The sequence below is a fragment of the Balaenoptera borealis genome (genome assembly GCF_965194805.1).
Source record: "Balaenoptera borealis genome assembly, chromosome: 9".
In the NCBI taxonomy this organism is placed as follows: Eukaryota; Metazoa; Chordata; class Mammalia; order Artiodactyla; family Balaenopteridae; genus Balaenoptera; species Balaenoptera borealis.
The window spans coordinates 70575367-70587600 of NC_138873.1; the positions used below are offsets into that span (position 1 = coordinate 70575367).

Sequence of the window (12234 nt, forward strand, 5' to 3'; positions counted from 1 at the left end):
CTTAAGCCAGACACACAAATCTTATCCCCTCCTGTCAGTGAGTGTTCTAAGCATGGGCACATGACCCTAGGCTGGCCGATGGAATCTGAGGTAAAGTTTTCTAAGACTGCTGGAAAGGATTCTTCTCTGTTGACTAAGACTAGAAAGTTCTGTGCTCTCCTCCTTCCTTCCTGCTTAGGACACCATTTTAGGACATGAGGTTTGGAGTTGCTGTCACAACTTTGTGACCATAAGGCAAGAGTTTATCCAAATGTTCTGACATTATTGAGCATGGATCCAGCCCTTGAATGGGCTACCTCTTAGCTCCTTGTTATGGAAGAAAAACAAACCTCAATGGTCTAAGGCACTTTTAGTGAGGTATTCCACTAGTTGTAGCTGAGAGCATATTACTAATACAATACGCTTCTCCTTATTTGTATGTATATAGTTTAAAATCTAATACAGACTTACCCAAAAGAACAATTAAGAAATCCATGCTTAACGAGTTTTTGAGACAATCATTTATTGGTTTGGGTTATAAACTCTGGATTATAAACTGACACTTATAAAAGGGCTAGCTGAACCTAGGCGCGTACCATGAAAGGTGGAAAAAACCTCACGAGTTTTAATAGAGGTAATCATTTATATAGTCATTCATTCATTCAATTGTAAAGAAAAAACTGTTGCCTGCCATTCTAATTCTACAAGGATCAAGCCATTAGCCACTGTAGTCACCCACAGACGGTGCACCCTGAGGGGAATTCAGGAAGCAGAAAAACAGGAAGCATTCCGTGCTTTGGATATACTGGCTTCTAGATTAGATACATATCTCAGGAAAAGTTCAATGACCCCAGATTCCTGCATCTTCCCATAGAAAAGCACTAAAATCATCTGTTCTTTGCGACTATCAGTAATCTTTTTATACTTGACTACAAGTTTTTCCCAGCAAGAAAGTTCATACATATGCTGGCTCCTTCCTTACCTCTTCAGAGGAGCTCCTCAGTGCTGAGAGGCTGTCTGTGGAGCTATAGCCCTCTGAATAAAACTTAACTCACCAAAAGAAAAAAAAGAATGTATATATGTCCCTTTGTTGTACAGCAGAGATTGACGCAACATTGTAAATCAACTATACTTCAATAAAAAAAAAAAAACTTAACTCACAACTTCTACGTTGTGCGTTTTTATTTCAGTAGACACAACAAATACCAACATTTTTCTGATACGTTCTAGGTGGAGCAGCCGTGCTAGGCACTGAAGAGGCAAGACAGCTAAATCTCCTTCTTCATGGAACTTACATTCTAGCGGGGCAGAGAGGAAGTTAACAAATTTATAAATATGATTATTAATACCAAGGGGGAAAAAACAGAATAATTATGTAAAGAGCAACTGCAGTATTATATTTAAATAAGGTTGTCAGAGGAGGCTGGGACATAAGGCAGAAGCATAAAAATCCAGTGGGGTGTCACTCAATCCAAAGAGCTGCCATTTCCCAGCAGAGCAATGATCAATAAACCCAACTGTCATGTTTTGAGGTATTTGGGGCTGATCAAAGAAAAGAATATGACCACAAGAAGCAGGAACCACAACATGTTTACTGGCTGGTACTTGGACAGGTTCGCACAACAGGGGACATTCCTCACAGCAAGAGTCTGTAGAAAGGCTATAGTTGGTGGGGAGGGGTTACTAGTCAGAAGAGGAGGAGGGCTGGGGAACTTATGGGAGAAGTTCCATATGGGTTGGAGAAGGGGCTTATGTGTCTGAGTGACTTTTCACTGTTGAGTATGATGTTAGCTGTGGTTTTGTCATATACAGCCTTTATTATGTTGAGGCACGTTCCCTCAATAGCAATTTTGTTGAGAGTTTTTCTCATAAATGGATGTTGAATTTTTTCAAACAATTTTTCTGTATCTATTGAGATGACTGTATGATTTTTATCTTTCATTCTATTAATGTGGTGTATCACATTTATTCATTTGCATATGTTGAAACATCCTTGCATCCCAAGGAAGAAACCCACTTGATCATGGTTTATGATCATTTTAATGTGCTATTGAATTTGGTTTGTTGAGAATTTTTGTATCTTGGAACCTGAGTTCACAGGTACCTGCCTGGAGCTAGGGTTTGGGGGGCGAAATCACAGAAATGTGTCTCGGGGGGCTCCAAGGAGCTCTGGTTCTTTATGTCTCAGCACAGAAAGAATTCAGCAACAGGCAAAGTGATAGATAAGGAGTGATTTATTAGAATAGGATGCTTGTAAGGCTTCCAAGTGGGCAGGTGAGAGGGTGCTGCGCCCCTAGAACTTAGTGGGCTACAGTTTTATAATCAAAGGAAAAGTAGGGAGGGGGAGAAGACCACCTTCTTCTTCATTCTTGAGTAGACATCATTTCCTCCTCCATGTCGGGTGGGGGAGTTTTCTTGTCCCTATATGGTCAAGCGGGACTGTCATGGTGCAATGGAAATGAGCAAAAAGGTGGTAACACATACTAAGAATGGCAAGTCATCTCAGGTTTCAGTATAATGTCACCCTTCCCTTATACTTTTGTTTTTAGTGTGCTCAGAGGAGCATGTCCTAAGAACTGTTAAATTACTGAGCTCACTGGGCAGGATATGGGTCTCATTCCACCACTGTTTTATTATTTGGGGGCATGTTTCATGTTTCTGTTGCATGGTTTTGCTGCTAAGCAAACTTGCTTTCTTGAGTGATCATTAACTTACAGGGGTCTCTCACACTTTTTTCTTTACTTACAATCTCCTAGTGGAATTAACTATTTAATCACCTACTTTGTCCCTTTACTTGGTCCCTGTCAGGGACTGAGTGGGAACCTGGGGCCATAAGAGCTGCCTGGAGCCGTGGGAGCCAGCCAGCACTGTGGTGGTCTGGGAGCCCGGGTTTGTACGACATGCAGGTAGCCTGGTGCCAGAGGACCACCTGGTGCCACTGGAGCTGGCACATGCCAGGATGAGCCAGGGGTCTGGTGTAAACCTTTCTGAAGATATGCTTTATATATTTAACTTCTATGGGATATTTTCCAAAGTTAACAATTAATGTAGAGTTGATCTGTCAAGGAACATGGTTATATCTTTTAACATATTCAGTAAAGGTCCACTTTAAGAAGAAAGCAAAGGCAGCTCAGTTAAAAGCTATCAGACACACAGATGCTCTGCTAGGGCCATATAATGGCAAAACAGAGCTTGCACTCAGCCTGAGAGTCTGTAACTAAGCACTCCATAAGAACAAACATTTAAAAGACAACTGGAGTATGCATTTTATGCATTAATTTCTTGTGATGACAAATGAAATTAATGCAAACCACAAGACAATTCTTCACCCTAAAAAAATTAATCCTTAAAAATACAGGTGTAAGCAGAATTTTATTGGAAGAATGCATTAATCTCTCTTCCTTATTGGAGCCAAAATTCCTTTCAAAGCTTCCTTTTGCAAAGTTAGGTCTATTTTTACTGTTTATAGACATGAATCTCACACTGAGACCTTGGTCATAGGCAAAACAGGTCCTTCCACATTTAAGTCTCAGTCACAGCAGGTCAGTCAAGTTAATTCTAGTTGTTGCACAGGTAAATCCAAAAGATCTCAATTCCTAACACAACAGAATTAATTCTAGTAAAATCTAAATTAGAGACAAGTGAGTGGTCTTCCATGAAGTGATAGAGAAATCCAGAATCCTCCCATCTGCCATGCCCTAAAACAGGACTCAGAAAACTCTTTCTGTAAAGGAGAGCTAGTAAATATCTTAACCTTTGCAGGCCTGAACAGTCAGTCCCTGTTGCAACTACTCAAGTTTGCTGTTGTAGTAGGAAAACAGTCACAGACAATACCTAAACAATGAGCTTGCCTGTGCCCAGTAAAACCTGATTTACGAAAATAGGTGGTGGACAGGATTTGACCCACAGGCTGTAGTTTGCCCAACCCCTGCCTTAGAACTTCAGAGTGTTTTGCTTCTAGCCAAGTGACAAGAGAGAGCACAGGAGATTGTGCTAGAGGTTTTTATGGACCAGGCCTAGAAGAGGCAGACATTCGTCGGTCTGCGTTGCATTGGCCAAACCTCAATCAAATGACCACATAAAGCAAGAGTGGGAAAAGCAGCCTCACTGTTTGCCAAGAGGTAGAAGAAATGACATTGTTAACACACAGCAATTCTGCCATGGTCCATCCTGCTTGTCACTAAATTTCAATTTTACACTTCCTCGTATCTAGAGAACACATTTAGCAGACGCCCCCAAACCTCCACACAAGGTGCTTCCAAAGCTCATGCAGTCACTGCAACCAGTTCAAAAGGCAGGCTCTCCCCTTAAGCCATCAGTTCTATCAGGTGACTTCTTATAGCCCAGCAGCTAGGACATTAATAAAAACATCACGGTTTATGATCATTTTAATGACTTAAGAGCTAAATATCATTTTAGTGACTTAAGAACTAAATATCAAATTATCTGTCCACTCCTGCACAAACAGCCTACATACAATGGTGAGGTGGGGACAGGATAATTGTAATAAAATGTCCCATTCAAAATAGGAAAGAATGTAAGGTACATAGCAGTTCCGGGTCAACAACAACAACAAAAAAAAGAAATCCTGCTGGGCAGCCATAGTGAAGGCCCTCAACTCTGGGAGTTGGGGAAGTTCCTTATTTACACACTGATTCTGCTCTTGGAAGGTACTCTTTTGTCCATCAGTTTCCATGGCCATAGACACTACCTTCTGAGATTTTTCTCTGTCCATTTCTCTGTCCTTCTCCAAGGCCATATCTGAAAAAGACATTTGTAGGCTGTGCATCTTTTGCAGCCCGCTTCCTGCCCAAGGTTGTTTTAAGGTCTCTAATCAGTCCCAAACTTAGAACAGGTTCATGCTTTTTTTGGCAGTAGAATCCCTCAAAAATTCTGTAGGCCAGAAGCCGTTTCCAGTCAGTTTTAAGTGCCAATCATCACACCCAAAATTCTTTCTCAGACATAGTTCTCAAATCTGCCTTATTTCTTAGCTTCACCCCACGTCTGTCTGTCTGTCTCTCTCTCAATTTAATGATGATTACATTGAAGCTATCTGAAATAATACAATTTAGTGGGAAGGTAACACTGTTAATCTGAGTTATTGTGTTTAACTGAAAACTCTTACTGGTCTTTTTCAATAAATCCCTTTTAATCTTAAAGCTTACTATTCAGAGTCCAGAAGTAGTTGCCTTTTGCAACCTGTAAGGACCTTAATATGTAGAATTTCTCTATTCCCTTAATTCTCTGCTTAAGAACTAGACAAATCTTGCATTATCTCTTTATTATACTATTTTTCTCAAAACAGTCAATGACAGCCAATATAATCACACTGACTCTCATTGATGCCAGAGCTACAGAGTCCTAGGCAAATATATGCCTTCCAAGTTGTCACAGGTGACTTTTTTTGGGTTTTTTTGGCCGCCCCGTGCAGCTTGTGAGATCTTAGTTCCCCAACCAGGGATGGAACCCAGGTCCCCATCAGTGGAAGTACCAAGTCCTAACTACTGGACCGCCAGGGAAGTCCCCACAGGTGATAGTTTTACCAAACATTTTGCCACAGCACAATAGAGCCCTTCAGCCTTCCAGGTGACTCTATCTCTTCTTTATTTGCCACCACCTGACCATCAAACCAATGATGCATATTTTAATTTTTTGTATTATGTCAGCATCCAACTCTGGTACCTTGTAGTAAAAGAGAATCTCAGTGGACTCGCAGAAGTTTATTTCTCACTCACATGTATTCTAGTCACGTGTTGAACCATCCACCTTCCCCACAGAGCTTCAAGGACTCAGATTCCTTCTATCTTGTGTCTCTACTCTCACCTGAAACCAGCAAGTCCTGAGCTTCTGGCCAGAGGTGAGGGACAGAGGAAGATGGCTGGGCTGGAGTGCTTGGCGATCAGACTTGAAAGAGCCCACATTCTACCCACATTCCAGAGGCCAGAACTTAGTCACCTACTGTGTACCAGGAGCTACAGGAAATGAGCTTTGGCAGACACATAGCAGTCTCTGCTGTAAACAACTCTAATACTGCTCCCATCATATAATTAGAAGAATATAGATCTCGCTATTCTAGAAGATAGGCTGGAAGATCTGGCATAATCAGAAATCAACAATTTTAAGCTCAGGATCTTGGAATCTTAGAGTTAGCAGGGGGAACTGCAGAGATCAACTAGTCTAACTATTTCACATTATAGATTGATTAAATGATGCTCAGATGGGCATAAGGAATCAGTGGTAGATATAGGACTAGGGCACTGGCCTCCCACTCAGGTCAGGGCTATTGTAGAATATGCCTCCCTGCCTTAATTCTTCCTAAATTCATAAACTCACTATAGGCTAATGAACAAAAGCAGGATTTTTAAAACTTTTTTTCCATGTAACTCTTAGTAGATATAGGAAATAAAATAACATCTAATTAGAAGACAAATAAAATCCTTTGGTCAGAATTTCAGTGGAAATTAGGTTTGTTTATGTGGTCCTAAAGGAAACTTTTTATTACTCCAAAGATGAGATAAATTTGGTCTGAATGTTGTTTCTCAGACTTTTTCAAACTGTTTGGACCTAGAGGATCATTCAGATCAAAGCCAAGAAAAACTACTGTTTTTGTAAAACTAAACAAAAATGAAATAGAGAAGTGTTTGCAAAAACTTCAGGAAGCAGCAGGGGGTGATAAGTAGGACATAAGCCTATTGTTGAGAGAAACAAGAACCAGCTGTACTCTTCCACTCCCAGCTCTTATCCTTGGAATAGGTAATTATCCTTTCCAAGTCTACAAATAACTGTTCCTTCTCTGCCTTGTTTCTGGGGTTGTGATCAGGACAAAATGAGATTATGTACACAAAAGTGATTTGCAAGTTGAAAATCAATATCAGAGAGTACGTTATCAGCTTCAAATGATCAGTAATATATCTACTTTAGTCTTTAAATCTCCATTAAAATCTATTACAGTCTGTGTGCTCCTCAGAGAGCACACATGAACCTAGGTAATTTGCTATATTAATTTTTACTCTGTTTCCATAATTACTGTTTGCTATAAAAATGTACTTAGATTAAATTCTCAATGCTTTCTCTACTTATGCAATTACAAGGGCAACATGATCATCAGGGATTAGAAATGCAAAACATACTTTTAGAAAGGCATTTACAAAATGCAAAATGTAGTCAGCTATCATAGCTTCATTTTTTAAAATATATAAAGGCTAATTAAAGAGTAATGAACTGATATTGAGAAATATTTAAGAATAAGGTCTTAGTGAAGCAAATAACAGAACTAAGGAAAGATATATTTGATTACAAATGTTTAAAAGTAAAAGAAGGAGGTAATAACCTGGCAAAAAAGTTCAAACACAATAATGGGTAGAATCAAGAAACTTAAACTTAAGAAATTTGTTTGATTGGGAAGTCTATGAGGAAAATAATCCCTTTAGAGAATTATTCTACATGCCAGTGTGGATTGGGTTTCTTATTTTGAAAGGTTGGTACAAAATTCCAAAGAAAGTATTATAGAGAACTGGCCTTCTCTATCAAAGGGACAAGATACATGGTTTTAAAGGTCTTCACCCGGTACTGTAGATTTTACAGCAAAGCATAATTTATTATATTGAAAGATGGGTTCCATCTAGAGCCTGACTCAGAAGAGTTGATTCAGAAGAAACCTAATATTGACAAGTTTCCTAATCATTACCCAGTAAGGCAACCCCCATATGCACCCCCATTCCTACCTCTAATCCAAAAACCCATCCAACCTGGAAGAAGGCAGGGCCCTGATATCTGTCTGGATAAGACCTAAGCCTCCTCAGAAACACTGGCTCTGGCCATGCTGGTGCCCTGTGGAAACACCTCCTCCAAACTGTGCCTCCAAGTCAGGCTGCCTATTTAATTTCAGAGAAGTAGTAGATAGCACCAACTCAAAATGATCTTCAAGGCCTATGAAAAAAGGTCTCAACACAATGGGAACACCAGCAGGAAGTCAAGATGAATGGATTGCTCTTTTAAAAAAAGTGGTAAAGGACCAATTAGTATTATGAATACTTCTTCCTAGTTCCCTGGTCACAGGTAGGCCTCCACTTGTCCCCTTGTCAGTCCCTATGTGTGCCCATATAAGAGTGAGTCTTTTTGATAATATTACTTGGAACTCTGTACAACATTTTTAGTATGACTAATTATGGTTGTGAAAGCTAGAGAATAACAAGAGATCCTCATGCTTTTTGCACCTAAAAGATAAAGGAAAGCCAGAGATGAAAATAAACATATGGAGATAACAATTCCCTTTTCATCAGAGATTCAAACCAAATGAAATAGTTCAGCTCAAATTTTGTTCAGGGGACATTCTGACAGTTCCGCTTTCTCCCAATTCAATGATTTCAGGGGAAAAGTATATACAGGCTAGTTCTGGTTCAAACCAGTTCACTTCTTAGGAAGAAAACTGAAGCATTTATGACTGAAAACAAATGTAATATTTGGATTCAGTTCAAGATTCAGCAAATTAGTATAGTTCATTCCAGGTTAATGTTTGATACAAGTCTCTGCTTTTCAACTGTTCATTTTACCAGTTATAGCCCAAAGGAGAAGAAAATATATATTAACAATTGCCAGAAGAAAAATAGGGACATACCATTAATGGCTTTGAAAGGAGCCAAGAATCTCATCCGATGTTCTGTTGTCCCATCATCTAGAGCACATAAACCCATGTTTTCCAAGAAAACTCTTAGAATAATCCTCAAACAAACATTTGCTCCATCCTTCTTCTCACAAAGCAACCAACATTTTTTCTAACTAGTCTTTTCTAGAAAAATGATAAATTAGAAAAATTTAACTCTTCATTCCTTTTATGAAGTGAGATTATGCATAGTAATTTTATATACAGTGATACATAATAATTTGACATATAGATATGCCCACATAGATACATACACATATGAATACATATATAAAGGGTAGCAGAGAAGGAGTTTTAGGTTCACTGTGAGCAAGAAAAAAGCAAGTGAGCCAACAAAAACAGATTTATCCGACAGGCGGGGGTATCTGAGATTCTTTCCTGGATCAAAACCCACTGCTTAGGGACTTCCCTGGTGGTCCAGTGGTTAAGACTTCATGCTTCCAATGCAGGGGGTGCGGGTTCAATCCCTGGTCGGGGAACTAAGATCCCACATGCCGTGCAGCGCAGTCAGAAAATTAAAAAAATTTAAAAAAAAAAACAAAAAAAACACTGTTTATAATGTATTTATTCTGTAAGTACATTTGGTAAGATGATTTACTGAGCTATACATGTGTGATTTGTTTGCACAGAATTTTCCCTCTTCTATTCAAGACGGTCTATCTCTTCATAACTTGGAGCTCAATGTAGAGATTTACTGAAGAGATAGAGGGGGAGATAGAAATGGTGAGGGAAAAAAATGGAAAAGCATCATTGTCAATCCATAGAATAGCCCCTGCTCCAAGCAATATCCCAGCAATGCAGCACAGGAGAATAGCACCATGGTACAAACCCAACCCACCACCACAGTCCTGCTCCAGGCCCCCATTTAGAAAGAAAGTAGCAGGACACAAAGCTTCAAAATACTGCAAATCTGTATCCTTTTTCTATGGCTGCTATAACAAATTACCACGAACTTGGTGACTTAAAACACAAATTTATTATCTTATGGTTCTGGAAGTCAGAAGTTCAAAATGGGTCTCACTTGGGGGAAAAAAATCAAGGTGTCATCAGGGAAGGGCTGAATTCCCTTGGAGGCTCTAGAAGAGAACCCATTTCCTTCCCCTTTCCAGCTTCTAAAGGCCACCTTCATTCGCTGGCTTACGGCCCCTTCCTCCATCTTCAAAGGCAGCAGTATAGCATCTCTGATTCTCTTTCTCTGACTTCTGCTTCCTTTGTCACATCTCCTCCAACCCTGACCCTCCTGCCTCCCTCTTATAAGAACCTTTGTGATTACATTGGCCCCATCTGGATAATCCAGGCTTGCAAATGAAGGCATTAGGGGTTGTGTTGATGGAGACTCAAGGCCCTCCTCTAATCTCCACACCCTTGTTAGTCTTGGAATTCTTGTGCAACACGCAAAATGGAAGAAAGCCACAATAACAACTAAGATGTAGGCTGAGTCAAAATGATGTTGAGATTAAGAAAAAGTAGAAATGTGACATTTCTTGTTTGTACAGTAATCTTTGTGCCTCCAACAGAAAGTTGAGTTTTTCTTCCCTAACTGCGTTACCTCTGAGTCCTCACTACTGAAACTCATCTGCTACAATCACATTGGCAATTAACAAGTATTGATATCTACTAAGCACTTCTTATCTGCAGAGCACTATACCAGGAACGACAAATAATACAAAAGAATGAGAAAGTAGACATCTCTCCTCAGGAAGTAATATGTATGAGAAGCATAGGTGAGATCACTTACAGGAAGAAGAAGCTAGCAAGACTATGTAGCATGCTAAAGTATATTTGGCAAGTAGTAATTGTTCCTGGACACTCAGATCCTTCTTACATTTTATCCTTACTGAACTGATAAAAATCTGTTTGGGTTTGAGAGGGAGTCTATTGAAAAACCATAACTAGGAAACAGATAAACTAAGAGTAAGACCAGAAGCAAATAAACATCACAAACTTCTGCCAGGAAATGAACTGACCAGCAAGACCACGGGTTAAGCTGGGCAAAGGAATCTGGAAGAAGGGATTGTTTAGAAACCACTGTCTCTCCAGATTTTGTGCCTATCACTGAGGCCAGCAAAGTGTAACCCAGAACTACTCCTTATCCCCATTTTAAGACAGGCTGACTTGAGACACTTTACCCAAGAGAGCGGTAAGGGTGAGAATGAGGGGTGAGGATGGGAATGGTGGAGGAAGTGTGAATAACATAGTGAAAAGAGTGGCTTAATCTGATTTGATTCAACACCATGTGTGAATTTAAGCCAGTTACTCAACTTCTCTATGCCTCTGTTCACTCTATAAACACAGGAATAATAACACTGCAAAGAACTTCTTTGAGAATTAAATACAATAATATGCCTCCCAACACGCAAGCAAGAGAAGACACATACCTTAACGAGAGTGTCCTGTCTCTACCACCCCACGTGCACAAAAGCTCCTAGCTCCAAGCAGAGTGTCTCTAAAATAGTAGCTACTTAATACATGTTGGTTTCCCTTTCCCTTTTTTGCAACCATTATTGATAAGGAAGATTAGAACTATGAACCGCTCTCATTTCCGTCACCCTGAGCAAACGTCACAGGATTCGTTTCACAGGTTGTTGACTCTCATAAGTACCCATGCCCTTGAACCCTGTTCCTCATTCTCACTCTCACCCTCTCCCTCCTAACACACCTCTAGCTCAGGGCTTGTGATCTGACAGGCAGAGTTAGCATTCACAGTAAGATCAACAAAGGGGAATGAGGATCTAATTCTGGAACCTGAGCCTCTCAGCCATCAAAGAGGTCTGCCAGTGACAGCTAAATATGAAAGCGAGAACTTTTAATATGACCCTTGAAAAGACAGTTTCTTTTCACTTCTGCCGCAGCTTCAACCTTTATTTTAAAAACACAAATGAAATGTTTGGAGATAAGACATATTGAGCCAAACATTTTGTACTTTGCAAGTTTCTACCTATAAATGAACTATTTAATTTAGCAAGACTGTATACCATAGAGGCTACTTTTAGCCACAAGTACCAAAAATCCAATTCAAAGTTGCTTAAAGTGAAATGTACTGGCTACCAGTTGTGAAAGTCTAGACACAAGGTGAGCTTCAGGGCTTGCTTTATCCAGGGTCTGCTCCTCTTTTTCGCTGCTGTTCTCTGAGATTTGCCCTCCCCTAATCATCCTTGGTCCTTACACTTCTAGTCTTCACATCCACGCACAACAACTTTGGAGAAAAAGGAGCCACTTCCCGAAACTTTCCCAGGAGTATCAGAAACCCCAGAAAATCCATAGATTTCCCAGGGCTCCACAGAAACCCCAGAAAATCTCTCCTCTCATTCCACTGCCCTGAACTGGGTCACATGACAATCCCTGAACCAATCACAGGCAAAGGACATGAGACTACTCTTAGACCAATCAGGCCAATGGCTAGAGCTAGAGGTTGCCTCACTTTCCCTGAGACACAGGGACAAAAAATGGTGTTCTGTAATGATGGAGGGGGGAGTGGATCCTTGTAAGCATCCAGTAGTGAACACTTCAGCTTTTATTTTACACAAACACATCTGATTCCACTTGAATGAGAGTATATAAACCAGATTTACATTAACAGAGTTTAACAACAG

General features: G+C 40.0%; 1 long non-coding RNA gene across 6 annotated transcripts in view; it reads right to left on the minus strand.

Annotated features, from left to right (window-relative positions):
- LOC309635153 overlaps positions 1–12234 on the minus strand; it is a 501613-nt gene that overhangs the window by 279056 nt on the left and 210323 nt on the right. The window contains exon 3 of one of the 6 annotated variants that reach the window (XR_014248671.1): positions 8780–9335. The exons of the other annotated variants lie outside the window; for them this stretch is intronic. This is a non-coding gene — a long non-coding RNA (uncharacterized lncRNA). Of the gene's footprint in view, positions 1–8779; positions 9336–12234 lie in introns of those variants that run through there. 6 annotated transcript variants of the gene reach the window in all.